General features: G+C 40.7%; 2 pseudogenes; one reads left to right on the forward strand and one right to left on the reverse strand.

Annotated features, from left to right (window-relative positions):
• Positions 1 to 3,394, forward strand: part of LOC106735389 (serine/arginine repetitive matrix protein 1-like) — a 16,541-nt pseudogene extending 13,147 nt beyond the window's left edge.
• A 221-nt stretch (positions 3,395 to 3,615) lies between these two features.
• On the reverse strand, positions 3,616 to 4,020 carry LOC114008690 (40S ribosomal protein S24 pseudogene; annotated as a pseudogene).
• Between the last annotated feature and the right edge of the window lie 23,597 nt (positions 4,021 to 27,617).

The raw sequence follows: 27,617 nt of genomic DNA on the forward strand, positions 1-27,617 counted from the left end.
CCAAGATCCTGAGAGGAGAATGGATGAGAAGGGATTGTGGCATGGCCATCCCCCCTGGGGGGTGATTTCTCGCTTTCTGTCTCTCTCTGTCTGTCTGGCAAGTGCACGCGCCCTATAGCAAAAACCTCTCAAAAAAAAAAAAAAAAAGAAAGAAAGAGGAAATAAAACAGGGATGGATTGAACAAGAAAAACTGGCATCTATGAAAGAGCAAGATGAAGACAAAGATAAAAGGGACAAAGGAGAAAAAGAAATGAATAGAGAAAAAAAGGGAGAGTTCTTGAAGCCCAAGAAGACACAAATCCAGATCTCTTTCCCCTAGAAGACTTTCCCCCATCAGGAGAGAGAGAATGTGAAGCTATTCTCCATATTCCCATCACAGAACCAAGAGCCAGAGTCCTTCCCCAGCTCTGAGGAAAAAAAGAAAAACTCCAGAGCTCCCAGAACCTTCAGTGAAAGTAAAAGAAACTTCAGTTCAAGGGTCACTTCTACGTTTAAGGTCCCATACAACAAAACTCTCCTGAGCACCATTTGGTATCACTCCAGGCCTGACAAGGAACCAAGGCGGAACTTCTGCATAACTGGACTTGGCAAGAGCCCACACTCCAGGTGCTGCTACTGTAAGGTCACACTGACCCAGGAAGTAGCAGATAAAGACCCCACGTGAGTACTGGGAGGTCTAACTTCCTAGAAATGGATCAAAAAGATTCACCAAATGTTTCATGTGTGCTCATCCCACTAAGCCTAACTACCCTACATATCAGTCGCACATACAGTCTCTCAGAATAGCGTAAGGATTAGCCTATAAAAGAAATTCTCTCAAAAAAAAAAAAAAAAGAAAAGAAAGAAAGAAAGTAAAAGAAACTCCCTCCCCTCCTGGCAGGAGGGCTGAAGCACCTCCAGCGTCAGACCCTCAGACATTCTTTCTCTCAGTAAACTTTCCTTCTTTCTTAGGATGATGCCTCCTGAGTCCTACTCCAAACTGTGACACTACATAATTTCCCAAGCATGAACTGGTACCAGAGCCTAAAGAGCCTTCTCCAGAAAACAGTCCCAAAAAGGATAAGATGAAGACTCCACCAAGATCTTGATCACATTCCAAATCAAGATCCTGCATACACACTTGCTCTCCTCACACTCGACCTAGTCGATACCGTAGATTCCCATCAAGAACATACTCACCTCCACAGTGGTCAAGCCCAAGAAGGCAGCCATGCCCTTGGTAAGAAGTCTACAAGGATAAACATCACCCCCACCAAGGCACAGGAGGAGGCGGTCTCCAGAAAGACGAAGGCAGCCTTCATCAGCATCTTTGTCTGCAAGCAGCTCATCATTCCTCATCTCATTCTGGTCACTGCCAAGGAAGCCACCCAAGAGAGCATCCAGCCCCCGGGAAGAACTCGTAGGTTATCTCCTTGGGCAAGTCCTCCAGGGAGAAGGCACAGGCCATCACCTCCAGCAACTGCATCACCAAAAACTTGTCATTCCCCACCACCTCAGCAGTCAAGTCATACAAGAAAAAGTCGTTTCTGTGTCTCCAGCGAGAACTTCAGTGACAAAACATAAAGGTACTGAGAAAAGGGAGTCTCCTTTACCAGCCCGAAGCCTAGAAAACTCAAGTTATCTGAATCAGGAGAGAAAGGTGGCAAAATGGCCGCAGCAGATTCTGTGCAGCTGAGTCGCCAGTATAGGAGACAAAGCCAGCAGTCTTCACCTGGCTCTGGCTCCTGGTCCTCCTCAGAAGATGAGTGACCCAAGAGGTCCCCTGTGAAGAATAGTAAGGAGGGCAGGTGGCAGAAGGCGGCACTCTCCACCAGCCCCCCCTCCATGGCCCAGGCCTCCCACCCACTGCCTCACTGCTTCGAAGGACTCCTCCTCCCCCACCTCCTTCCCCACCTTCTCCAGGAGGATTTTATTTTATTATTATTTTTTAATTATTGTAATTTGACCAGAAAGAGTCAGAGAGGGACTAGCAGATGGCATAATGATTACATCAGGGGATTCCTGCATCGCTGACCACGGTTCAAGTCCCAGCCCTGGTGGCTTCAAAGTCACGCTAGGCATGCATGTGTTTGGGCCCAAAATCCCAAGAGGAAAATGAAGAAGGGACTGCAGCATGGTCATTCCCTCCCCTACCCCAAGGGGCGGGGGTGATTTCTCTCTTTCTGTCTCTCTGCCTCTCTCTGTCTCTACGGTGAGCACAGGAGCCTATAGCAAAAATCTCCTTCTCTAAAAAATTTAAAAAAAAAAAAAAGAGAGAGAGCAAGAGTGACAGAAAGGTGAAGTGAGAAAGCAAGCCATCAGGTCTGGAACTAGATCTGTGTTCCGCCATGTGAGAGTCCAGCACCCTAACCACCATGCCGTCCAGCACCCTAACCACCATGCCATCCACCAACCCTCCAAAAATTTCCTTTTTTAAAAAAGGGGACTTAAGGGGACTAGCAGATGGCATAATGGTTACATCGCTGGTCTCCCACATTGTTGACTGTAGTTTGAGTCCCAGATCTGCTGGCTTGAAACTAATGCTGGGCATGTGTGTATGCGTGCTCAGAATTCCAGGAGGACAGTAGAGGAGAAGGGATTGCCATGTGGCTATCGACCCAGTGGTTGATTTCTCACTTTCTCTCTGTCTCACTGGCATGCACATGTGCTCTATAGTAAAAATTTCTAAAATGAGCACACATGCCCTATAGCAAAAATCTCTCTAAAAGAAAAAAGAAAGAAAGAAAGAAAAAGAAAAAGGGGAGGATTTAAATAGTGTTGGCATTTTTATGATTTCTTTAAATGTCCCTGGCCGTTCCTAGAGGTTTTTCTTTTTCTTTTAATCATTTGAGTCTTAGCATCCATTTAAGTCATCCTTCCAACCTAATATAGTTTGTGAGCTTGCCTAGAAGGATTACTGCTGAACTATCACAAAAGTATAAATGATTTTTTTTCTGCCACAATCTTTTCTGTTGCCTGTGGAGTCTGCTGAAATGAATCAGGATTCAAGCTCTAGGATAAGATAAAATGAAAACATGTTGTTTGCCAGGACACTGTGGGTTTATATTGGTGTGTAACAAGTAGATTTGGAACACTGGAATTTCACTCTATTCTGTTCGGGTTTTGTGTTTCTGGGGGTATTTTTTGTTATTGTTTTGCTTTTACAAAAAAAAAAAAAGAAAAAGAAAAGAAAAATTAACTAGTACCTTGAAGGATCCTTCAGTGATATAAAATTTTGTTTAATAAAATGTTATGGCTCCATTCATATTTTTGTCTTGTTCTTCCAATTGGTATATACAATTTTCAGAGCCCTTGGTTTTAGGAGGTTGGAAGGGCCTAGATTTTAAAATATAATGTCTTAGTTTCACTGTTTTTTCTTTTTTTAACTAAAGCTATATAAAGTTTGTGGATTAAACAGAATTAAAAAATTTTAAAACATTTATTTATCTATTTATTTGTTGTGATTTTCAAGCTGCCAGGTCTGGCGCCTGAACCACAGTCAGCCATGTGGGAATCCAGTGCCTCAACCACCATACCACCTACTAACCTTAGAATAATTTTTAAAAATATTTTTCGTTTATTAATCCTCTCATGAAAAATCCGCACAATCACCTCAGATAGTCATTATAGAATCTTTACTCCTTCAACTTTTTGCCAGCACCGACATTGGCCTTTGCAGGCCCCCTGACTTTCCTCATTCTGTTCTTGTGTTCCTTTCACTGTTTTCTTGATGTCTTTTTCTTCTCATAAAGGCCATGTCTTGCAAGTCTATGTTTGGGTTCATTTTTTTTTCGCATAATCCAAAGAATTGTAAATCATGCCAAAGTCAGTTGTCTTGCCATCACCAAAATGAGTTCTGAGATCAAACACAAAGATGATATCTGGTGTGGTCTTGTACATCTTTGCTAGTTTTTCCCGAATTTCTGTTTTAGGTACTATTGCCTTCCCGGGGAGGACATCAATGACCATTTGTCTCCTCTGACGTAGCCGAATGGCCATTTCATGAATTTCCTGGTTCGGATAGTTACTGTGTCATTCATGATGGTGGTATATCCTCAAGCAGCCAGGGAGGAAAAGAGCTAGAATAAATTTTTTAATTAAAAAAAAAAAAAAAGAGGGACCAACAGGTGGCATGGTGGTCAGAGATACTGGACTCCCACATTGGCTGGCCATAATTCGAGTCCTGGACCTGGCAATTTACTTTTTCTCGATGTCTCTATCTCTGTTTCTCTCTTGTCGAACTGAAGAATAATAATAAATAAATAATTTTTTTTAAAGTCATGTCCTAATCAGCCTCAAAGGGAGTTCTTGGAAAGCAATAGGGCTCTTAGGTCAGCAGGCAGCTTAATGGTTAAAATGCTGGACTCCCAAGTAGTCGACAGAGGTTCAACTCTCAGACCCAGCAGCCTGAAACTCACACCAGGAGTATGTACATGTGTACTCAAAATCCCAAGAGAAAACAGAGGAGAAGGGATTGCACTGTAGCCATCCCCCCTGGGGTGAGGGTGATCTCTCACTTTCTGTTTCTCTGTCTCTCTGGCAAGTGCAAGCACCTATAGCAAAAATTTCTAAAAAAGGGGCCTACAGGTGGTGTGGTGGTTGGGGTGCTGGACTCCCACATGGTCAACTGCAGTTCAAGTCCTGGACCTGGTAGCTTGCTATCTCACTTTCCCTTTCACTCTCTCTCTGGTCAATTTTAAGTAAATAATAATAGGACCAGCAGATGGTATAATGATTACATTGCTAGACTCCCATGTAGTCAACTGTAGTCAGAGCACCAGACCTGGAGGATTAAAATTCATGCCGGATGCATGTGTGCATGCCCAAGATCCCGAGAGGAGAATAGAGGAGAAGGGACTGTGGCATGGCCATCCTCCCTGGGGGATGATTTCTCGCTTTCTGTCTCTCTGTCTCTCTGGCAACACACGCACCCTATAGCAAAAATCTCTTTCTAAAAAGTAATAATAATAACAAATAAAATTAAATCAATAGACAATTCTTTTTTAAAAAAATCTTGGGACCAGCAGATGGAGTAATGGCTATGTTGCTGGACTCCCATGTAGTTGACCACGGTTCGAGTCCTGGACCTGGTGGCTTAAACTCACACCAGGCACGTGTGCATGCATGCCGAAGATCCCGAGAGGAGAATAGAGGAGAAGGGACTGTGGCATGGCCATCCCCCCTGGGGGATGATTTCCTGCTTTCTGTCTCTCTGTCTCTCTGTCTTTCTAGCGAGTGCACGTGCCCTCTATAGCAAAACCCTCTCAAAAAAAAAAAATCTCTTTTTAAAAAAGAAAGTAATAGGGCTTGGGACCAGCAGATGGTGTAATGAGTACATCGCTGAACTCCCATGTAGTCAGTTGGGGTTGAGTCCCGGACCAGGTGGCTTAAACTCACACCAGGCACGTGTGCATGCATGCCCAAGATCCCGAGAGGAGAATGGAGGAGAAGGGACTGCGGCATGGCCATCCCCCCAGGGGCTGATTTCTCACTTTCTGTCTCTCTGTCTCTCTCTTTCTGGCAAGCGCATGCTTTCTCAAAAAAAGAAAAAAAAGAAAGAAAGAAAGTAATAGGGCTCTTTGTGGGGCACAGGGCAAAGAATACAGGAACTTGTGGGATCTGAGATTGAACCCTGGCTGACAGCCAACAAGGAAATGGTGATTTCAGTCCTACAGCCACATAGAACTGAATTCTGCAAACACCCTGAAGGAGTTTGGAAGAGCATTTTCCCCCACATGAGAGCTCAGTCCAGCTGACTCTTTGATTTCAGCCTGTGATACCCTGAGCAGAGAACCCAGTCATGGGTTTCTCATCAAGCAAACTGTAAGCTAATAAATGGGTATTTTTTTTTTTTGAGAGATTTTTGCTATAGGGTGCATGTGCTTGCCAGAAAGACAGAGAGAGAAAGAGAGATAGAAAGCGAGAAATCACCCCCCAGGGGGGATGGCCACACTGCAATCCCTTTTCCTCCATTCTCCTCTTGGGATCTTGGGCACACATGCACACGTGCCCGGTTTGAGTTTAAGCCACCGGGTCCGGGACTCGAACTGTCATCAACTACATGGGAGTCCAGTGGCATAGCCATTACGCTAACTGCTGGTCCTGATAAATGGGTATTGTTTTAAGTTGCTATGTTTGTGGTAATTTGTTAGCAACAGAAAATTAATGCAGCTTCACAACAGCAACAACATGCTCAAAATCCTGGGGAAAAAAAGTTTCTAACCTAGAATTACATCAGGCTCTGCATAACAATGTCCTTGTCAGCAACAAACCACATATGCAATGGTGATTCTGTAAGATCATAACAAGGTCTACCACATGGCCTAGGTGTGTAGTAGGTTATACCATCTAGGTTCATGTAAGTGCACTCTATGTTGTTCAAACAATTATGGAATCATCTAACAATGAATTTCTCAGAATGTATTCCCAAGTGATGCATGACTGGATAACCTAATCAAACTACCAATTACCCGTGAGAGTAAATTAAGATTATTTCCAGACATATAAAGTCTCAGAAAATATACCTCTCTTATACCTTTTCTTGGGAAGCTACTGGTGTACTTCACAAAATTAAGGGGAAAATAAAACAAAAAAGAGGAATATGTTGTATATAGGAAGAGATGTGAGGAGAATTCCCAGGAGGTTGGCGAAGGGAGATCCCAGGACAATATATACCTGACAATCAATCCACATTGGAGCAGGTTAGAATGCTCAGGAGAAATATCTCCATGAAGATTAAATCAATAGAACACCTAATAACTCTGGGGGCAGCAGATGGTGTAGCGGTTATGTTGCTAGACTCCCACATAGCTTACTATGGTTCGGATCCTGGACCCAGTAGCTTGAAAACCACACCAGGCATGTGTGTGTGGATGCCCAAGATGACAGGAGGAGAATGGAGAAGGGATTGCTGCATTGCCATCCCCTTGTGTGTGGAGGGGTGATTTCTCACTTTCCCTCCCAGTACCTCTGTCTCTCTCTCCAGCAAGCGTGCACACACACTAAGGCAAAAATGTCCCTTAGAGCCAGCAGATGGCATAGTGGTTACATCACTGGACTTTCACATGGCCAACTGCAGTTCGAGTCCAGGTGCATGTGCATGAACCCAAGATCCAAAGAGGAGAATGGAGAAGGGGTTGTGTTGTGGCCATCCCCCAGGGGATGATTTCTTTATCTCTCACTGTCTCTGTTTCTCTTTCTCCTGCCGAGCACATGTCCTTAAGGCAAAAACCTCTCAAAAAAAAAATTCACTAAAAAAAAAAAAGAATACCTAATACATCAGAAGGAATGGAGAGTGGGGTTAACTATGTGGCAGAGAGTTGGGAGTTTAACTATTGATAAGTATATGGAAAATTTAACTATACAACAATGTCAACAGGATAGTTACTAATTCTAGGGGAACAAAAAGTTGTGCAAGAATGGTTGTCATAGTTGATTGCGTGACTTGCCTAGTAGCAGTTTTATAACTGTAATAAAATACTCTATATTGATACTTGCAAAATAATGATATTCTAATTGAAGTATAAAGAAATGGGAAGGCCCCGATGTATTATAGGAGCAGGGGGATGATGAAAGATAGATAAATTCTTGTTTGCCACAGTGGGATGGCACTAAAGTTCTAAAGTTAAAAAGTAGAAAGACAGCTTGTTTACAGATCTAGAATTAATTAAGGAGCTGAAAAGTGTTGCCTCCGAAGAAAAGAAACGGGTGTTAGTTTCAAACCTTATAAAACCATTCATCTCTTTAGAGACGTGTAATTTTTTAATGAAAATAACCACTGAAGGGCCAGATGGTATCACAGTGATTAAATGTGACATTCCGAGGCAGAACCACATGGGAAGGTTCTGAGCTGGCATCCATAGGCCTCCCTGAGTACATAGGACATACAAACACCTATGATCTGTGGCTGCCTTATGCTGGAGTGAATTGCAGTGGAAGACCCTGTGTGCGTGTGTGTGTGTGTGTGTGGGGGGGGTGCTGTCTCTCTCTCTCTCTCTCTCTCATGCCCAGAAGAAATAAATAAACTTTTTTTAAACATTAAAAAAATTTGAAAAAAAAAAAAACACTGAAAAAAGAGAGGGATGCTGAAGAGGATCTCTTCAATTTAATCAGATGCAAATGGCTTTCTTGAGAGGAGAATCATGAAAACGCTGATCATAATAAAGTGTTTTCATATTAGTCTCCATTTTGAAAAGCAAAGAGGTTTTTATTTTGTGTGTCGAGCAAGAGAACATCGTTGTAAATTTTTGAGCAGAAGAGACTCATTCATTAGGGCCAGCAGAGATAGAAGTATACTGAAAATATCTTCAGGAAATTGACTCAGCGCTACTAGGTAACTGCTTGCTGAGTAAATGGGGGCAGTGATGACACAGGTGTGAGGAAGAAGGGAAGAGTCAGGGATGCTTCCCGGGTTTCTGCCTTACAGTATCTCGGTAGATGGCATTACCTTTTCTGCAATAAAAGACATAAAGGAGGAACTGAATTGGAAAGACAGGAAAGAATACAAATTTGATTTGAGATGGAACATTTAGGCAGAGAAGATGGGTGGCAATTAGATATAGACAACAAGATTTCCTAAGAGAGAATTGGCCTGGGGGAAAAAGAAACTGAGAATGTAACAATATGGATAATATGAGGGGGAAGGAAAGGCGGGGGAATCCTTCCCCAGGAAATAAATCTGCTTTAATAAACTCATTTAGAGAAACTAGACTTTAGAAGTCTATGGAAAAGTTGACAAAACTAAAAGAAGTCCAAAAGTGCTAAATTACTTTAAGGTTATACAAGAGATTAGAAGAGAATGAGAGATACTTCAGCTGGTAGCATATTGGGGAGGGGACAAAAATGTTCAACTTGGAATTTAGAGTCATTTGTTGTGTGGTATGCCTTGTAATTCTGCATGTTTTTCTTCCTATAGAATCTTTAGCGAAAACAGATTTTCCTTCTCAGTATTTTACCCAACAGATTTGGGGAGGAGTGGCAAAAAGATAGACTGTGTCTTAGGTTCGTACAGGTAGAAGTAGACACGGCCCATGAAAGGATGGCTACTGACTGTAAGTGTCATCAGCGGTGTGTTAGGGACCACTGGCAAATTTCTACTGTAACACAGTAGTGCCCAAAGAAGTCACTTGGTTACACAAGTTTGTCTCTGATCATCACAATTCTTAATAATTATAATAATAATAATAATAATAAATACAAAAGAAAAAATAAAAGTTCATAGTAAAGAACAAACATAAGATATTGGCTCCAGTATAAAGTTACTAGGAAGGCTGGAACAACTAAAAACTTAGCCTTATTTGTTTTGTTTTGTTTTATAGACCAGAGTTTGTTTGTTTATTTATTTATTTATTTTAGAGAAGTTTTTGCTACAGGGCGCGTGGACTCACCAGAAAGACAGAAAGACAGAAAGCGAGAAATCACCCCCCAGGGGGATGGCCACACCACAATCCCTTCTCCTCTCGGGATCTTGGGCACTCACACGCATGCACCCAGCATGAGTTTTAAGACACCAGGTCCGAGACTTGAACCTCAGTTGACTACATGGGAGTCCAGCGACATAGGCATTACGCTAACTGCTGGTCCCGAGTTTGTTTATTTTAACACCTATCATGCCATGAATTGCTAGGGAATAGGTTCTAGAAGCTCAGGCTCCTTTCCATTGGTTTTCACAAAAGGTGCTTCACTGGGTGGAGCAGGCTGGTGCTTCAGTTGAACCCAGGTACTTTTCTCTTTGGTTTCCTTTTTTTTCTGGTCATTTTTCTTTACCTGATTTAGGAAGTTATTTCTGCTCTTAGAATGCTTAATATGCAGGACCAGCAAATAGCATAATGGTTATGTCACTGAACTCTCATGTAGTCAACTGTGGTTTGACTCCTGGACCCAGTGACTTAAAACTCATGCTTGGTGTGTCTGCCCAAAGGAGAAGAGGGGATTGTGACATGGTCATCCCCCCAGGAGGTGATTTCTTGCTTTCCGTGTCTCTGGTAAGCACATATGCCCTATAGCAAAAATCTCTCTTAAAACAAAACAACGCTTAATATGCTCAATATACACATTAATTCTCTTGGCAAGAATCTTACCTTTGTTTGTTTATAACAATGCTAACAGCGTACTGGGTAATATTGTAGCCTCTTCAGTTTGGCCATGGTAACGTTTTGGGGGCATTTATTTTTGAACAGTACCCATTCCCTTGATGTCTACAATATCACCTTATAGATTCACATGTATGTGCCAAAGGATACACTCAATTTTGTAAAAGAATTATTTATTTATTTATTTAATTCTATTAGTAGTTATTTTTAAATTTGATTTGAGAGAGAAAGAGAGAAAGGGAAAGCAAGAAAGCAAGCCACCAGGTCCAGGACTCAAACCACAGTCAGCCATGTAGGAATCCAGTGCCTTTATCCATCATGCCACCTGCCAGCCCCACTCCTTGATTTTTAAAAAGGCCTAGAGAACATCGGGCTCCTTTCCTCTTTCTGTTTTGTTCATCATTTTGGTGAATTACTGGAAGTTCTGGCCAAAACAGCCTTGTTTTTTTTTTTTTTTTTTAAAAAAAGGTACTAAAGCAAACATGAGCAAAAAGTAAGAATTAACTTACTTCCAGAGTTCAATGGCAACACTAGGCTCTTATTCTGCTTTATTTTACATCCTAGCATTTATCACTACTTAAAATCATATTATGCATTTGTTGCTGGAAGGTAAACTCTGTGAGAAAAGGAACTTTGTCTTTTTCAATACTGTCTAAAATAAATCAATTCCTCTCTTGCTTCTGCTTTTTGTTTCTGTTTTGTTTTGTTTGATTTTTAAGAAGTTTTTGCCTTAGGGTACATGCACTCTCTGAGGAAAGAAAGAGAGAAGAGGCAGTAAGAGAAAAAGTGAGAAATCATCCCTTGGGGGATGGCCATACTGCCAATCCCTTCTCCTCCATTCTTCTCTCAGGATCTTGGGCATACACGCACACGCACCCAGCATGATTTCCAAGCCACCGGGTCTAATGGTCGAACTGTGGTGGGTCATGTGGGAGTCCAGCGACATAACTGTTATGCCGTCTGCTGGTCCCATTGCTTCTGCTCTTTGTAAAAATAAATAAATAAATAAATAAATAATACATCTTTGGATTAAAATAATAGGAAAAAGCTAATAAGAGAGAATTCAAGTTCAAGTAGCATAAGATTACACCAAGGTTTTCCAAAGTAGTGGTAATTACTATCATTTATTGACTACCAAATAGGTACCAGTCGCTGTGCTAAGCACTTAAGCTACCTTATCTGAAACAACCTTCAAAGCCACTATTATTAATCCCCATTTTGTAAATATAGAAGCTAAGTATCCAAAAGGTTGAGGAACTTGTCCAATCTGGCCAATGTCCAAACCAAAGCTCAAATTCAGGTCTCTAGTCTCACGGCCTATGTCCTTGAGCACTCTCTGATTTGGTCTTAAGAAGTTAAAGAAACATTTTCACACTTTATTTAAATCTTTTGGGACCAAACCAAAATATCTACCAGAAACCTAAACTGATTTTTGTTATTTATTTTAGATTTTTGCTATATGGTGCTTTTGTTAGCCAGAGAGAGATGAAGGTAGGGTGGGAGAGAGATCATCCCCTAGGGGGAATGGCCACACTGTGATCCTTTCTCTTCCATTCTCCTTTGGAGATTTTGGGCATGCACACATGCGTGTACATGTGTTCAGCATGCTTTTCAAACCAGCAGGTCTGGAATTCAAACCATGGAGTCAGCCATGTGGGATCCAGCCACCTTAACCACCATGCCACTGGCTGGCACAATCTTTATTTTTTTAGGAATTGGGGGTAAGTGGGGTAGGTAGAAGAAGGCTGCTAATGGATACATGTATTTATGATTTTTAGGAAGGATAAATGGTATAAGAAGAGACCACAAAGTGACAATCAGTCCTCTGTATCTGTGAGTTCCACACCTGTGCCTTCAACCAATTGTGATAGAAATAGTTCCAGAAAAGAACAGTTTAAAAAAATACAGTAGAGCAATTTAAAAAAATTGTCAGAAGGCATGTGCACTTGCCAGAGAAAGACAAAAAGACAGAGAATTAGAGGAAGGTGCTTACCAGAGAGAGAGAGAGAAGAAGAGGAAAAGCACCCCTCATGGGTCATGGTCAAGTTGCAATTGCTTCTCCATTTCTCCATCCTGTTGGGATTTGGGGCACAGGTACATCCTATGTGTTTCTTGAGCCACCAGGCCCAGGGATCATCAGCCATGTGGGGTCTGGTTCCCTTAACCACTAGGCCATGGGGCCAGCCCCAGTATAGCAACTATTTACAGAGCATTTATATTGTGTTAGGTATTATAAATAGAGCTGATTTAACGTGTTCAAGAGGATGTGCTTAGGTTATATGCAAACACTATGCCAATTTATATAAGGTACTCGAGTATTCACAGATTTTGGTCCTGGAACAAATTCCCCACAAACACTTAGGGATGACTGTAACTTATTGGGTTGCTGGGGAAGTTAGGACGCATTTTTGCAACAAATGACATAAGTTCATTTTTGGAAGTATTAGAGTCATTTGTATCTATGTTATTGCTGTGTCATTTGACAGCTGACAGTTCTAGCTTCATTATAAAAATAAATAAATAAATAAATAAATAAGCTATTTGGTTAATTTTTTTTTTTTTGAGAGGTTTTTGCTACAGGGCGCGTGTGCTTGCCAGAAAGACAGAGGGAGACAGAGAGACAGAAAGTGAGAAATCACCCCCCAGGGGGGATGGCCATACTGCAATCCCTTCTCCCCCATTCTCCTTTCGGGATCGTGGGCACGCACACACATGTGCCCGGCGTGATTTTAAGCCACTGGGTCCGGGACTTGAACGCAGTCGATTACATGGGAGTCCAGCGACATGGCCATTACGCTAACTGCTGGTCCCTATTTGGTTAAATTTTAGAGAGTTTACAAGTTGAAGATGGAAGATCAAACAACATTTTTGCCATAATTTACTGTTTTGCTTCTGTATAGGGAAGAACGCATGTCACGCCTAAGAAAAGTTGTGTCAAGTTTACAGGGACAATGCTGTACAAGAATGTCGGTGCTAATAATGTTTCACAAGATTCCATGCTGGTGATCATGATCTTAATGACGCTCCTCCATCAGGGAGGCCACCAAGGTTGATGATGACAAAATAAAGACATTGATCCAGTCAAACCCACATTATACAACACGAGATTGCAGAAACACTGACTATCCATCATTCAACACCACCTGAAGAAGCTGGGACACGTAAGGAAGCTTGACACTTGGGTTCCTCGTGAACTCGGAGAAGTTAACTTGACGGCATGTGTAAACATCTGCATTATACTCGGTAAACATGAGAAAAACGACCCTTTTCTGAAGTGACAGATAACTGGTGTTGAGAAGTGGATTGTTAATAACCACATGGTGTGCAAATGGTCTTGGGACCAATGTGATGATTCGCCTCAAATGACATCGAAAGCAGACATTTATCAGAGGAAGGTTATGCCCTCAGGGTGGTGGGATTTTAAAGGTGTCATGTTTTTCAAGCTCCTCCTACCAAGGAGCCAGTCGATTTGAATGTGTACTGATGGCAATTGGATGTTTGAATGAGTCCATCATCCAGAAACATCCAGAGTTTGTTGATAGTAAAGGAGTTGTGTTCCATCTTGACAATGCAAGACCACACACAAATGTGATACTTGTCAAAAATTACTGGAGCTTGGATGGGATGTGAGCCCACACCCACCATATCTCCTGACCTTGCACCATCAAACTTTCGCTTGTTTCGCACTTTTCAAAACTCCTTGAGTGTATATAACGTTCAATTCAGATGAAGCTGTAAATCAGAATCTCGTTCAGTTTTTCGCTGATAAAGACAGGTCCTGGCCGTAGGGTTTATCCGCTCAACTCCACAAAGGCTCTAGGCGCACCATGGCCTCATCAGGCACCCAGCACGCACCCTGTCTGCAGCCAAGATGCCCAAGAAGAAGGTTAGCTCAGCAGAGGGGGCGGCCAAGGAAGAGCCCAAGAGGAGATCGGCGAGGTTGTCAGCTAAACCTGCTCCTGCAATAGTGGAGACAAAGCCAAAAAAGGCGGCAGGGAGGGATAAATCTTCAGACAAAAGAGTGCAAACAAAAGGGAAAAGGGGAGCAAAGGGGAAACAGGCTGAAGAGGCCAACCGAGACACTAAAGATTTACCTGCAGAAAATGGAGAAACTAAAAATGAGGAGAGCCCACCCTCTGATGAAGCAGGCGAGAAAGAAGTCAAGTCTGAGTAATATCATATACCATGTCTTATCAGTGGTCCCTGTCTCCTTCTTGTACAATCCAGAGGAATACTTTTATCAACTATTTTGCAAATGCAAGCTTTTTAGTAGCTCTAGAAACATTTTTAAGGAGAGAATTCCATCTCATCCCATTTTTTAAGTGTAAATGCTTTTTTTTTAAGAGGTGAAATCATTTACTGGTGGTTTATTTTTTCAGTACAACCAGAAAATAATGGGATATTGACTTATAGGAGGCTTTGACTCTTGTGTGTCAGCTTAACATTCCACAGGTAGAGGCGGGTAGGTAGTTTTTATATCCTAACTACAAAGCATAAAAATGGCAGTTTGGAGTCACAGTCATGCATTTAATGTGTCTTGAATATTTTAAATTACTTCTATTATGTTTTTTAATAGTATTGTTTCCTAAAGAAAACCACTCTTTGATTGTTGCTCTCCCTGTCAGAATTGTGCGCACTCTGTAACATCTTTGGTCGTGGTAATCCAGTTTTCCTAATAATTTTGTTAAAGTGCTGTGAAAGATTGGAAATTTGAAGTATGTAGTGTGTATGATACTAAATTGTGATTTGGTGGAATTTACATAACAGCTTTTAACATTTGAAGACAGTGGTTCTTGATATTCTCTTAAGGAAAATTGGCCTACAAATTTGAAGCTGGAATGTCACTGGAATAACTTAACAAGAATCACTATACTTTGCTTTTTAAATTTTTGGTATGTATATTAAGAATTGGGTACAAATTGAAACGTCTATACTGATCCTTGACACAACCAGTAAATCTCAATTACAAAAGAGTGTTTTGAAGCACATGGTTTAAGGCCTGGTATAAAGTTGAATTTTCGTATTTGAAAAAAAGAAAAAAAGGTCCTTCTATGAATGAGGAATTATAAAGCTCACTGAAAGATGACAAAAGGTTATTGAACAAAATGGGCAATATATCATTGATTGATCTTTACTCTTTATATAAATGACTTTTGAAAAACATAGAAAAAAATATGTCATGACTTTCCCAACAACCCAATAGTTGGATTAAACATTTAAGAAATCTAGACTTTGAGGGTCAGCAGATGGCGTAGTGTTTGGGGCACTGGACTCCCACATGGTCTACTGCAGTTCAAGTCCTGGACTCAGCAGCACAAATCTCACTTTCTCTCTCTCTGTCTGTCTCTCTCTGGCCAGTGCACCGTTTGGCAGAAACATTAAATAAATAAATAAATAAATAAATAAATATTTTAAGAAAACCACAGGAATGAAATAATACCATACAATTTCCCTTTAAAAAAACAAAAGGAAGAAATTTAGTATCTGCAATATTATGGGGGCTGGCAGGTGGCGGGGGGGGTTAAGGTGCTGAACTCCCCATAGTTGATCAAGGTTTGAGTCCTGGACCTGGCACCTTGCTTTCTCACTTTCTCTCTCTTGCGCTCTCTCACTCTATCCCTCTCTGGTCAAATTTAAATAAATAAATAAATAAAGTTAGATTACAGTAATTCTTTACAAAAATAGATATTATGCCTTTAGACTAGACATTTCATGTTGTATACCACTTCCAGTTATCTTCTACTAGCCATTTTGTATATTTGGGTTTCTACCTGGCCCCCAAAGAAACTATAATTTGTAACCTTTGGAAAGAACAAAGTCTGGGCCAGCCCATGGTGTGGTTGATACAGCAGCCACCTTTCACATGGCCGATGGCGGGATTCAAGTACCAGATCTCATGACCTGAGAAACAGGCTAAGTGCATGTGCGTGTAAGCCCAAAATCCTGAAGGAAGGGAGAAATGGAGAAGTGATTGTAGCAGGACCATTCCCAATGGGGGCTCCTTTCTCACTCCCTCCAAGTCACTTTCCAGCAAGCACATGAACCCTTTGGCAAAAACAAAACAAGACAAAATACAAAGTCTGTCCCAGGGAAATGCAAGAAAACACACATTGCTTAGGATCATTTTTAAAAGAAGTAGTTGGGAACTGATGATGGTGCAATGATAAAACAAAAATTCCCTATCAGGCTGACTTCCAGAGGAAGGGACCAGGTTCACATCTGGAACCCTCCCAGAGAATGCTGGGCACAGGCATGCCCCTTATCCAGAGCTGGCTGACAACTGGAGGTGGATCTCGGCATCAGGACCTTGCTGGGGTGCTGTCTCTCTGTCCAACTGCTTCTCTCTCTTTGTCTCTCTCCTTTCTAGAAGAAAGAAAGAAACTTTAAAAATAAAAAGAAGTAAAAATTGATCATTAAGAACCAGGAGAGTTTAGGGCCAGCAGGTGGCATGAAGGTTAAAGTGCTGGAACCCACTTGGCTGACTGTGTGGTTCTAGTCTCAGACCTGGCAGCTTGCAAATCAGCCAGGTGCATGTGCGTGGCCAAAATCCAAAGAGGAGACTAGAGGAGAAGGGATTGTGATGTGGCCATCCTCCCCAAGGGATGAATTCTCACTTTCTGTCTCTCTCTCTCTCTGGCAAGTACACACACCATATTGAGAAAAAGAAAAAAAGAAAGAGAAAATGTAGAGTTTTATTGTTGAGTCAGAGGGTTAAATTCATATTATATTACTTCTAAATGACAAGGAGGTGGTAGCTGTGAAAATAAAAAGTGTGGACTTTTTAAAACCAACATACTAGAAAATCTTAGAAGCAAATACACCAAAACTATTGTAGAAACAATGTTTTGACTCCTGGAAAAGAATGAAAAGGTTAGAGGACGACCAGTAGATGGCGTAGTGGTTATGTCTCTTTGACTCCCATGTGGTCGACTGCAGTTTGAGTCCCGAACCCCATGGCTTAAAACTCACACCGGGTGCATGTGCGCGTATGCCCAAAATCCCAAGAGGAGAATGGAGAAGGAATTATAGCCTGGCCATCCCCCCAGAGGGTGATTTCTTGCTTTCTGCCTCTCTCGCAAGTACATGCACGTTATAGCAAAAATCTCTCTCTCAAAAACAAGAAAAGCAAAAGAAAAGGCTAGAGGACAGAGAAAGAACAATTACTTTTCATTGTCTATCTTAAAGTACTTCTGAAGGTTTCACAGTTGGTGGAGCCCTTGTTGATACAAAGGTAGGAACCACTGAGCAGATAGAGTATAATTCAATCAGTTGTACTAAACCTTCAGAAAGTTTCCTGAAGTTTCTCAGAGATGATGCTGAAACCATCTCTCCAGCCTTTATTGCGATAGGAAAACCAGTCACCTTTGCCCTTGATTATCACATGACGCTGAATTCAGCTTTGTTCCCAACACCTGCCTGGGACCACTTGTCTTCCCGGTGCATCGTGTCATGTTCAATCTAATTAAGTCACCACATGACAAAAACTTCCTCCCTCCCTCTTTTAGAGTTTTGGGTTATTTGACTAATATTCTTCAGTTTTCAAACAACAATGGTGAAATAGAGTTTTAGGCTGTTAGGTTCCTTTCTCTTCATCTTCTATTCTCTAAAGATTTGAAGTTTGCAGAAAAAGAAATGAAAGATTCAGATCATTGTTTCCCTCAGCTATTTGTCTTGAATGATTTCAATGAATCTGCATAGAACATATTGAGGGGCAGCAGATAGTGTAGTAGTTAAGGTGCTGGACTCCTACATGGTCTACTGTGGTTTGAGTCCTGGACCTAATAGCTTGAAAAATCATACCAGGTACGTGTGTACACAGGCCCAAAATCCTAAGAGGAGATTGGAGAAGGGATAGCAAGAAGGAAAGTGAGAAAGCAAGTTGTCAGGTTCAGGATTTGAACCACAGTTGGCCATGTGGGAGCCCAGCATTTTAACCACCATGCCACCTGCTGACTCCACAAATACTTTCTTTAACAGCAATAAAATAATTTTATAGAATAAAGTATAGATATTTCCATATATTACTGTTATAATTATAGAATAATACACTAATAAAAGGTTTCTTTTCTCTGTATGTTTGAAGACCTACCTATTTTAGTATACTTGTCACTACGTTTCTTCTCTAAGTAGAGAGTGAAAAATTGGGGCCAGTAGGTGGTGTGGTGGTTAAAGGCTCTGGACTCCCACATGGCCGACCACAGTTTAAGTCTTGGACCTGGCAGCTTGTTTTCTCTCTCTCTCTCTCTCTCTCTCTCTCTTGCTTTCTCTCTCTCTGGTCAAATTAAAACTAAAAATATAAATAAATAAAACAAATAAAGTTAGATAAAATAATTCTTTTAAAAAAATAGTGAGAATTTTTTGACTATTGTTTTCCCTGTTCTTCTAACTGAAGTTCAAATACTTTTTGGTGTTTACTTTCTCCTGGAAGCAGTCTTTGAACTTTCCATAATTAATGTCATAAATATAAATATAATGACTTTGGCTTTATGTTTATAGCCTAGGAATGTTTGCTAAGCAAAGTAAATACAGACAAAATAAACAAGTTGCAAAAATAACATGAAATAAAATAGTCAAGACCCTGAAGAGTTTATTCTATTCATTCTGTTTCTTGGAGGCTAATTATCTAGTTTACGGATTAAACAGGTCCTTGGTTTCTTCTCATTCCTAATATAGTTGCTCTTCTGCTACTGAATTGTTAATTTTCCTCTCCCCATAGGTGTCTAGGAGAAATGAAAGCAAGAACCAATATTTCAGCCTAGGAACTTTCAAGAGGACAAGTATTCTATTTTCTTGTAGTGGATGCTGTGGTCTGCCTCCCCACCTGCTAAGCATATTGATAGCTGGCTCACAACTGCCAAACTTTCTGGAAATTGCCATCAGCTGAAAAGAAAGCACTTCACCAAAATCCTGTCCCCCAGAAGGTCATGCTCTCATCAGGAAATAGTTGTTATCCAACAACTGGTTGTAAGGTTACAAAGGTCTGGCCTCTTGCCTTGAGGTAGGACAAGTCTGAAGGGCCTCCCAGCTCCGGAGTTTCTGGGAGGTCAGCTACAGCACCTGCTGTGATTGCATCACAGTTCAGCTTACCGCCTGCTTCACTCCCTTACAGGTGTTGTCCTGGAGAGCGCTCCCCAATAAACCTTTTTTGTGGGACCAGCAGATGGTGTAATAGTTTCGTCGCTGGACTCCCACATGATCAACCACATTTCAAGTTCTGGACCTAATGGCTTAAAACTCACGCCGGACACATATGTGTGCATGACCAAAATCCTGAGAGGAGTATAGAAGAGAAGGGACTGCAGCATGGGGGGTGATTTCTCGCTTTCTGTCTCTCTGGAGAGCACATGTGCCTTACAGCAAAAACTCTCCTAAAAAAAATAATAAGTAATTTAAAAAAAAAAAAATCTTTGGGAACCAGCAGTTAGCGTAATGGCTATGTCGCTAGACTCCCACGTAGTCAACCGCAGTTCGCATCCTGGACCCGGGGGCTTAAAACTTACGCCGGGCGGTGTGTGTGCGTGCATGTCCAAGATCCCGAGGGGAGAATGGAGGAGAAGGGATTGCGGCGTGATCATCCTCCCTGGGGGGGTGATTTCTCGCTTTCTGTCTCTATGTTTCTCTCTGTCCGTCTGGCGAGCGCATGCGCCCTATAGCGAAAATCTCTCCCCCCAAAAAAAAGAAAAAAAAAAGAAATCTTTTTTGTGCAAATCTTCACCTAAAAGTCTACCAATAGGGAAACAACCTAAGATGAATAGATTGATTTCCCTTTAGCAGAAGTGAAGTGATTTTTTGTGATAGGTCTATACTTTTTCTCACCATTTTCCTTTAATCTGTCAGTATTTTTTGATCCTTTTACTTTTTTATGGTAGCATGTTACAGAACTACCCTAGGATACAGAGTCCTAAACAACAACAATAAAATGAAAGATGGATTAGTCCTTAACTATGTTGTAACTACCCAAAATAATATTTTTGGTCTTCTCTGTGAGTTAGGGGCAAGGATAGAGCCCATGCAATTAATAGGTTGGTTGAAATCCATGTAGATCAGATTCACAACCTTTGCATTGCTTTGCTGTTTTCTGCCCAACTGAGCTAATGGGCTCAGAAAGAAGGCTTAATGAAAAGTGAAATGTAGAGCCAGTCAGGCGGCATAGTGTTAAGGTAGCTGAATCCCACATAGCAGACTGAGTCATTTGAGGCCCGGACTCAGTGTCTTCAAAAACATACTGGGTGCATGTGCATGCTATTCCCAAAACCCTGAAAGGAAAATGGAGGAGAAGGGATTGTGGTGTGGCATTGATTCGGGGGGTTGATCTCTCACTTTGTCTCCCTCTCCCTCTCTCTCTCTTTGTAGAGCGCATAAGCCCTACAGCAAACTGAAAAACAAAACAAAACAAAACAAAAACAAACAAACAAACAAACAAACAAAAAAGTAAAATTTAAGTGCTATTTCTTTTTTTAGAGATTTTTGCCATAGGGCACGTGCACTTGCTGGAGAGAGAGAGAGACAGAGCTATAGAAAGATAAATCACTCAAGAGGGGGCATGGTCACACCAAAATCCCTTTTTCATTCTCCTCTTGGGATTTGGGGCACATACACACACATACACACACACACACACACGCCCAAGGTGAGTTTCAAGTCACCTGGTCTGAGACTCGAATGAGGGTCAGCCATGTGGGATTCCAGTGCCTTAACCACTATACCATCTGCTGGTCCCCTAAAGGCTATTTCTATAAATCCTATTATACCGATAATGATAGTCATTGGGAGTAATCTAAAGATTGTATATTTGAGAGCTTTTCCATTTCTCTAGTAGCTTCTAGTTGAAGATGGCAGGCTGACCAAATTAACATATCTATCTCCTCTTTCACCTAAGGTCCCATTAAAATAAAAGATAAAATAAAAGATGTTTAGTTTCTGAAGAGCAGAAACTAAACATCCCTACCCCTACACAAGACTGACAATCACTGACCCTAACCATGCCAATTATTAAAATAAGTAGAAAAAAGGGACTTTGGGGATCAGCAGATCGTTGTGTTGCTAAATGCCCACGTAGTCGACCATTGTTCAAGTCCCAGACCTCGTGGTTTAAAACTCACTCCAGGTGTGCATGTATGTGTGCCTAAGATCCTGAAAGGAGAATGGAGGAAAAGAGATTGTGGTGTGGCCATCCCTCCTGGGGAGTGATTTCTCACTTTTTGCCTCTCTCTGGCCTTCCATCTCTGTCTCTGTGTCTCTGTCACTGTCTTTGTCTAACCCTGCTTCTGTCTTCTAAATTTTTTGTAACTTTTCCTTTTTAAAATTTTTTTAAAGGTAAATTTTTTCTCTTGCTCTCAGCTCTGCCTTTTGTCTTGTTAATAATCCCCTCTAATCCTCCCACCGAGACAGGAGAAGTGAGGCCTTCAGGAAACGATCCCTCATGGCTCCTATGAAATAGCCATTTTGTGCAGCATGCAAGTGCACCACACAGTTTTCTATTTTGTGCATTTTTTTAAAAGAAAAACATTAATTACAATTTTTTTCCATCTTTTTTTTATTCTGTTTTTGTTGTTGCTTCTCTCTTTTTCGTTTTCTTTTTTCATGTTTCTTCACTCTTTTTTTTATTTTTATTATCATCATAATCTTCTTTATATTACATTGGATTACATATAACTTTACAGTGTATTACATTGTTTTTTCAAAAGGGAATGCCGTGCATGTCAGTCAGTACAGAGACATTAATCTCCCCACTTCAACATTCCATATTTTTTCTGTTTTCCCCAATCATTATTTTTATTATTCTAATTATTTTTATAAAACAGTCAATTGCTATTTCTCATTTTGCTTGTAAAAATACTTTGCCCATCATGAAATACTTCTCAGACCAATCCAGTTGAGAATACTATACATGTCATCATCAACAGTTAATAAGCCCTATCTGTTTCTCACTAACGTCCTGCCTCTCTATTGTTCACTTGCTATCTTTCTCTATCCTCTTCTCTTCACTTACCCCATTCCACACTGTCCTATTCTCATTAAGTACCTTCACTGCTTTTATGTCCTCCGATTTTTTGCTCTCTATCATAGAGTGCGGATAGTCGGTATATATTGAGTGGATACATACAATATCTTTCTTTCATAGCCTGGCTTACTTCACTCAGCAATAGATCCTCCATATCTGACCATTTTCTATCAAATTCCAGGGTCTTGTTATTTTTTTATGGCTGAGTAGTATTCCATAGAGTATATATACCACACTTTTCCAATCCATTCATCAGTTTGTGGACATTTAGGTTGGTTCCATGTCTTGGCAATTGTGAATAATGCTGCAATAAACATGGATGTGCAAGCACTTTTCTGACTGAGCGTTCTCCTGTCTTTTGGGTAAATACCCAGAAGTGGGATTGCTGGATCAAATGGTAGTTCTATTTGTAGATCTTTGAGGAACCTCCATATTGTTCTCCACAGTGGTTGAACTAGTTTACATTCCCACCAACAGTGTAGGAGGGTTCCCTTTTCACCACATCCCCGCCAACACTTATCACTTTTTATATTCTTAATCTTTGCCATTCTGACAGGGGTTAGGTGGTATCTCATTGTGGTTTTTATCTGCATCTCCCTTATGATGAGGGATGTTGAGCATTTCCTCATATGCTTTTTGGCTGTTCGTATGTCTTCCTTAGAGAGACTTTTGTTCAGCTCACTTTCCCATCTTTTAATCGGGTTAATCATTTTTTTTCGCATAAGGCACTTGAGTTCCCTATGTATTCTCGTTATCAGTCCCTTGTCTGAGGCATATTTAACAAAAATATTTTCCCATTCTGAGGGTTGTCGGTTCACACTTGTTACTGTGTCCTTTGCTGTGCAGAAACTTCTTAGTCTAATATAGTCCCACTTGTCTATTTTAGGGATTATTGCCTGTGCTTTGGGAGTCTTATTTAAGAAGTCTTTGCCTACTCCAATGTCTCCCAGAGTTTCCCCAGCATTTTCCACAAGTAGTTTTATTGTCTGAGGTCTTAGGTTCAGATCTTTGATCCATTTTGAGTTGACTGTTGTTAATGGTGAAAGATGGGGGTTCAGTTTCATCTTTCTGCAGGTGGATACCCAGTTTTTCCAGCACCATTTACTAAAGAGGTTTTCCTTTTCCCAATGGATTGACTGATATCCTTTGTCAAAGATCAGTTGGCTATAAGCTTTGGGAGTTATTTCTGGGGTCTCTATTCTCTTCCATTGGTCCACATGTCTGTTTTTATGCCAATACCATGCTGTTTTGATGACCACAGCTTTATAGTATATCTTGGGATCAGGGAGTGATATGCCTCCTACTCCATTCTTCTTACGCAGGATTGCTTTTGCAATACGAGGTCTTTTATGGTTCCAGACAAATTCTATAATTGTCTTTTCTAGATCTCTGAAGAATATCTCTGGTATTTTGATTGGAATTGCATTAAACATGTAGATTAATTTGGGTAGAATTGCCATTTTGATTATGTTAATTCTACCAATCCAGGAGCATGGGATGTCCTTCCACTTTTTTATGTCACTTTCAATGTCTTTTTTAAGATTCTCGTAGTTTTCTTTATAAAGGTCTTTGACTTTCTTAGTTAGGTTTATCCCTAGATATCTTATACATCTTGTGGCTACGGTGAAAGGGATTCCTTTCTTCAGCTCTGCTTCATTCAACTTGTTGTTCATAAATAGAAATGCTATAGATTTTTGGATATTGATTTTGTATCCTGCCACCTTACTGTATTCACTTATTACTTCAAGCAGTTTTTTCATGGATACCTTTGGGTCTTCTAAGTATACCATCATGTCATCTGCAAATAAAGATATTTTCAACTCTTCTTTGCCTATTCGAATGCCTTTAATACTGTTCTCTTCTCTGATTGCAATAGCTAAGACTTCCAGTACTATATTAAAGAGCAGTGGAGAAAGTGGGCAGCCTTGCCTAGTACCTGTTTTCAGAGGAAAAGCTTTCAGCTTTTCCCCATTCAGTATAATATTAGCTGTAGGTTTTTCATAGATTGCTTTTATTGTGTTCAGAAATGACCCTTCTATACCAATCTTACTGAGAGTCTTAATCATAAAAGGATGTTGTATTTTATCAAACGCTTTCTCCGCATCAATTGAGATGATCATATGGTTTTTATCTTTCTTTCTGTTAATGTGGTGTATTACATTTATGGTCTTGCGTATATTGAACCACCCTTGCATCCCTGGTATAAAGCCTACCTGGTCGTGATGAATGATCTTTGTTATATGTTGTTGGATACGATTTGCGAGTATCTTGTTGAGAATTTTCGCATCTATATTCATCAATGATATTGGTCTGTAGTTTTCCTTTTTTGTCATATCCTTATCTGTTTTGGGGATGAGGATGATGGAGGCTTCATAAAATGAATTTGGAAGGTTTCCTTCCTTTTGAATCTTTAGAAATAATTTTAGTAAGATAGGGGTTAATTCTTCCTTGAAAGTTTTGTAGAATTCACAAGTGAAGCCATCTGGGCCTGGGCTTTTCTTTGTTGGGAGATTATTAATTACTGATTCAATCTCCTGGCTTGTTATAGGTCTATTCAGATTCTCTATGTCTTCCTGATCCAATCTTGGTAGTTTATATGCATCCAGGAATTTGTCCATCTCCTCCAGGTTATCTTGTTTGTTGGCGTAAAGTCGCTCATAGTATCCTCTAATGATATTATGTATTTCTGCTATGTCCGTGGTAATATTGCCTGTTTCATCACATATTTGATTAATCTGGTTTCTTTCTTTCTTCTTCTTGATCAGTCTAGCCAATGGAGTATCAATCTTGTTGATCTTTTCAAAGAACCAGCTTTTGCTTTCATTTATTTTCTGTATGGTTCGTTTATTTTCTATTTCATTTATTTCTGCTCGAACCTTTATTATTTCTTTTCGCCTGGCATTTTGGGGGTTCGTTTGTTGTTGTTTTTCCAGTTCTCTGAGGCATGATGATAAGTTATCTACTTGCCATCTTTCCATCCTTTTCTTATGTGCACTAATTGCTATGAATTTCCCTCTTATGACTGCTTTTGCTGTGTCCCATAGGTTCTGGACACTTGTGTCCTCATTATCATTTGTTTCCATAAATTTGTTTATTTCAGCCTTAATTTCTTCAGTAGTGAAGAAGTCATTCAGAAGTAGGTTGTTCAGTTTCCATGTGTTCGTGTGTTTTCGGGGTTGTTTCTTGAAATTAATCTTGAGTTTAATTCCATCATGGTCAGAGAAGATGCTGGGTACAGTTTCTATGCCTTTGAATCTGTAAAGGCTTGATTTGTGTCCTAATATATGATCTATCTTTGAAAAGGTTCCATGTCGGGGTGAGAAAAATGTATATGTTGTGGATGTAGGGTGGAAAGTTCTATAGATATCTGTCAAGCCCATTCCATTTATAGTATCATTTAAGTCCTGTATCTCTCTATTTATTTTCTGTCTAGAAGATCTGTCTATAGGAGATAACGGGGTGTTGAGATCTCCAACAATTATAGTATTTTTCCCTATGTCTCCTTTTAGCTCCAGCAGTCTTTCCTTCACATATTTAGGCGCACCTGAGTTGGGTGCGTAGATATTTATAAGGGTTATATCTTCTTGCTGGATTACCCCATCTACTATTATATAATGCCCTTCTTTGTCTCTTCTTACAGTCTTTGTTTTAAAATCTATTTTGTCTGAGATCAATATCGCTACTCCAGCCTTTTTCTGATTTCCATTTGCATGGAATATCTTTTTCCAGCCCTTGACTTTTAGTCTATGTATATCTTTATCCATAAAGTGAGTTTCTTGTAGGCAACAGATAGAGGGTTTCTGTTTTCTTATCCATTCAGCTAGTCTATGTCTCTTAACTGGGGAATTTAATCCATTGACATTCAATGTAATTATCGATATTTCCATACCTGATCCTATCATTAAGTGAGCCATTTTCTTAGTTGTTTTTTGTTCTCGTATAACTGTCTCTGATTTTTTAGTTTTCCTGGTATAGTACTCCCTTCAAAACCTCTTGAAGAGCTGGTCTGGTGTTGGTAAATTCCTTCAAATTTTGTTTATTTGAGAATGTTTTTATCTTTTTTTCCCATATAAAAGATAATTTTGCCGGGTATAGTATTCTTGGTTGAAATTGTTTTTCACTCAACACTTTGACTATGCTTCCCCATTCTTTCCTTTCCTGCATTGTTTCTGCTGAGAGATCCGATGTTAGCCTGATGGGGTGACCTTTGTAAGTAACCTGGCGTTTCCCTCTTGCCAACTTTAGTATCTTGTCTTTATCTGTTGTTTTTGCCAGTCTGGCTATGATGTGCCTTGGAGATGATCTTCTTGGGTTGATTCTACTTGGGGTCCTCTGTATTTCTTGGGTCTGGATATTTGAATGCCTTTCTAGATTTGGAAAGTTTTCTTCCAGGATCTCATGGAATAAATTTTCCAGGCCCTTATTATTTTCTTCCTCCTCCGGAATACCAATTATCCGAATGTTGGGGCGCTTGATGGTGTCCAGTATTCCTCGTATATTATCCTCATTTTTCATGGTTGTTTTCTCAATCTTCTTGATACTTTTATCTAGGTCAGATGTTTTGTCTTCTACGTTAGAGATTCGGTCTTCTGCCTGGTCTAACCTACATTTAATGCTTTCAAGGGAGGTTTTGATTTCCTCTATCACATTCTTCAAACCTAGAAGTTCCATCTGGTTCTTGTTTAGGGTATCCATTTCTTCTTTCAAGTCATTAAAGGACTTCCTCATCTCCTGGAGCTCCTTGTCTCTTTTCTCTTCCATCTCAGTTAGTTTGGTCACTACAAATATTCTGAATTCCTTATCAGACATGTCCACGACGTCCATTGTATTGACTGTGGGTGATGTAGGATTGATGATTTCCCTTGACGGAGAGGCCTTTTGTTGGTTGCTCATATTTCTTGAGCCTTTGCGATTGTTTTTAGTCATCAGGTAATCTATATGTTTCTTGCCAACTTATTTCAGGTATCTCTGATTCATAAAAGTTGTACAGGCTTAGAAGATTGATGATTTCTCTTATGGTTGGCCTACCTATTACTCACAATTACCATTAACTGTTGCCACTAGCCCTGGAAGGCCCAAAGTGCTCGCTGTTTCTAAGGAGTAGTGAGCCTTCAACTGACCAAACAAGCAACACCCCAAGAGCAAAGAAAAACAAAATGGAAAAAGAAAATCGCGCACCGCGCGCTACTCAACTCACCAAAATTCAAACACTCCAAAGGCTAGTGGAAATGGATCAGACAATGAATGACAGTACCAGGTTGGTCGGGCCTGCAGCCTCAGTCCGCCTGGTGTCCGGAACTGCTGGCCGGCTCGATCCGGGTTTCGGGTGGGGAGGGGTGTGGGTTCGCCTTAAAGTCCCAGGCAACCAACCTGGAGTCCAAGGAGGAAGGATGGTGGGGATACGTGGAGTTGCGGTAGGGTCGGGCCTGCAGCCTCAGTCCGCCTGGGGTCCGGAACTGCTGGCCGGCTCGATCCGGGTTTCGGGTGGGGAGGGGTGTGGGTTCGCCTTAAAGTCCCAGGCAACCAACCTGGAGTCCAAGGA

The sequence above is a fragment of the Tupaia chinensis genome, unplaced genomic scaffold (assembly GCF_000334495.1).
Source record: "Tupaia chinensis unplaced genomic scaffold, TupChi_1.0 Scaffold000369_1, whole genome shotgun sequence".
NCBI lineage: Eukaryota > Metazoa > Chordata > Mammalia > Scandentia > Tupaiidae > Tupaia > Tupaia belangeri.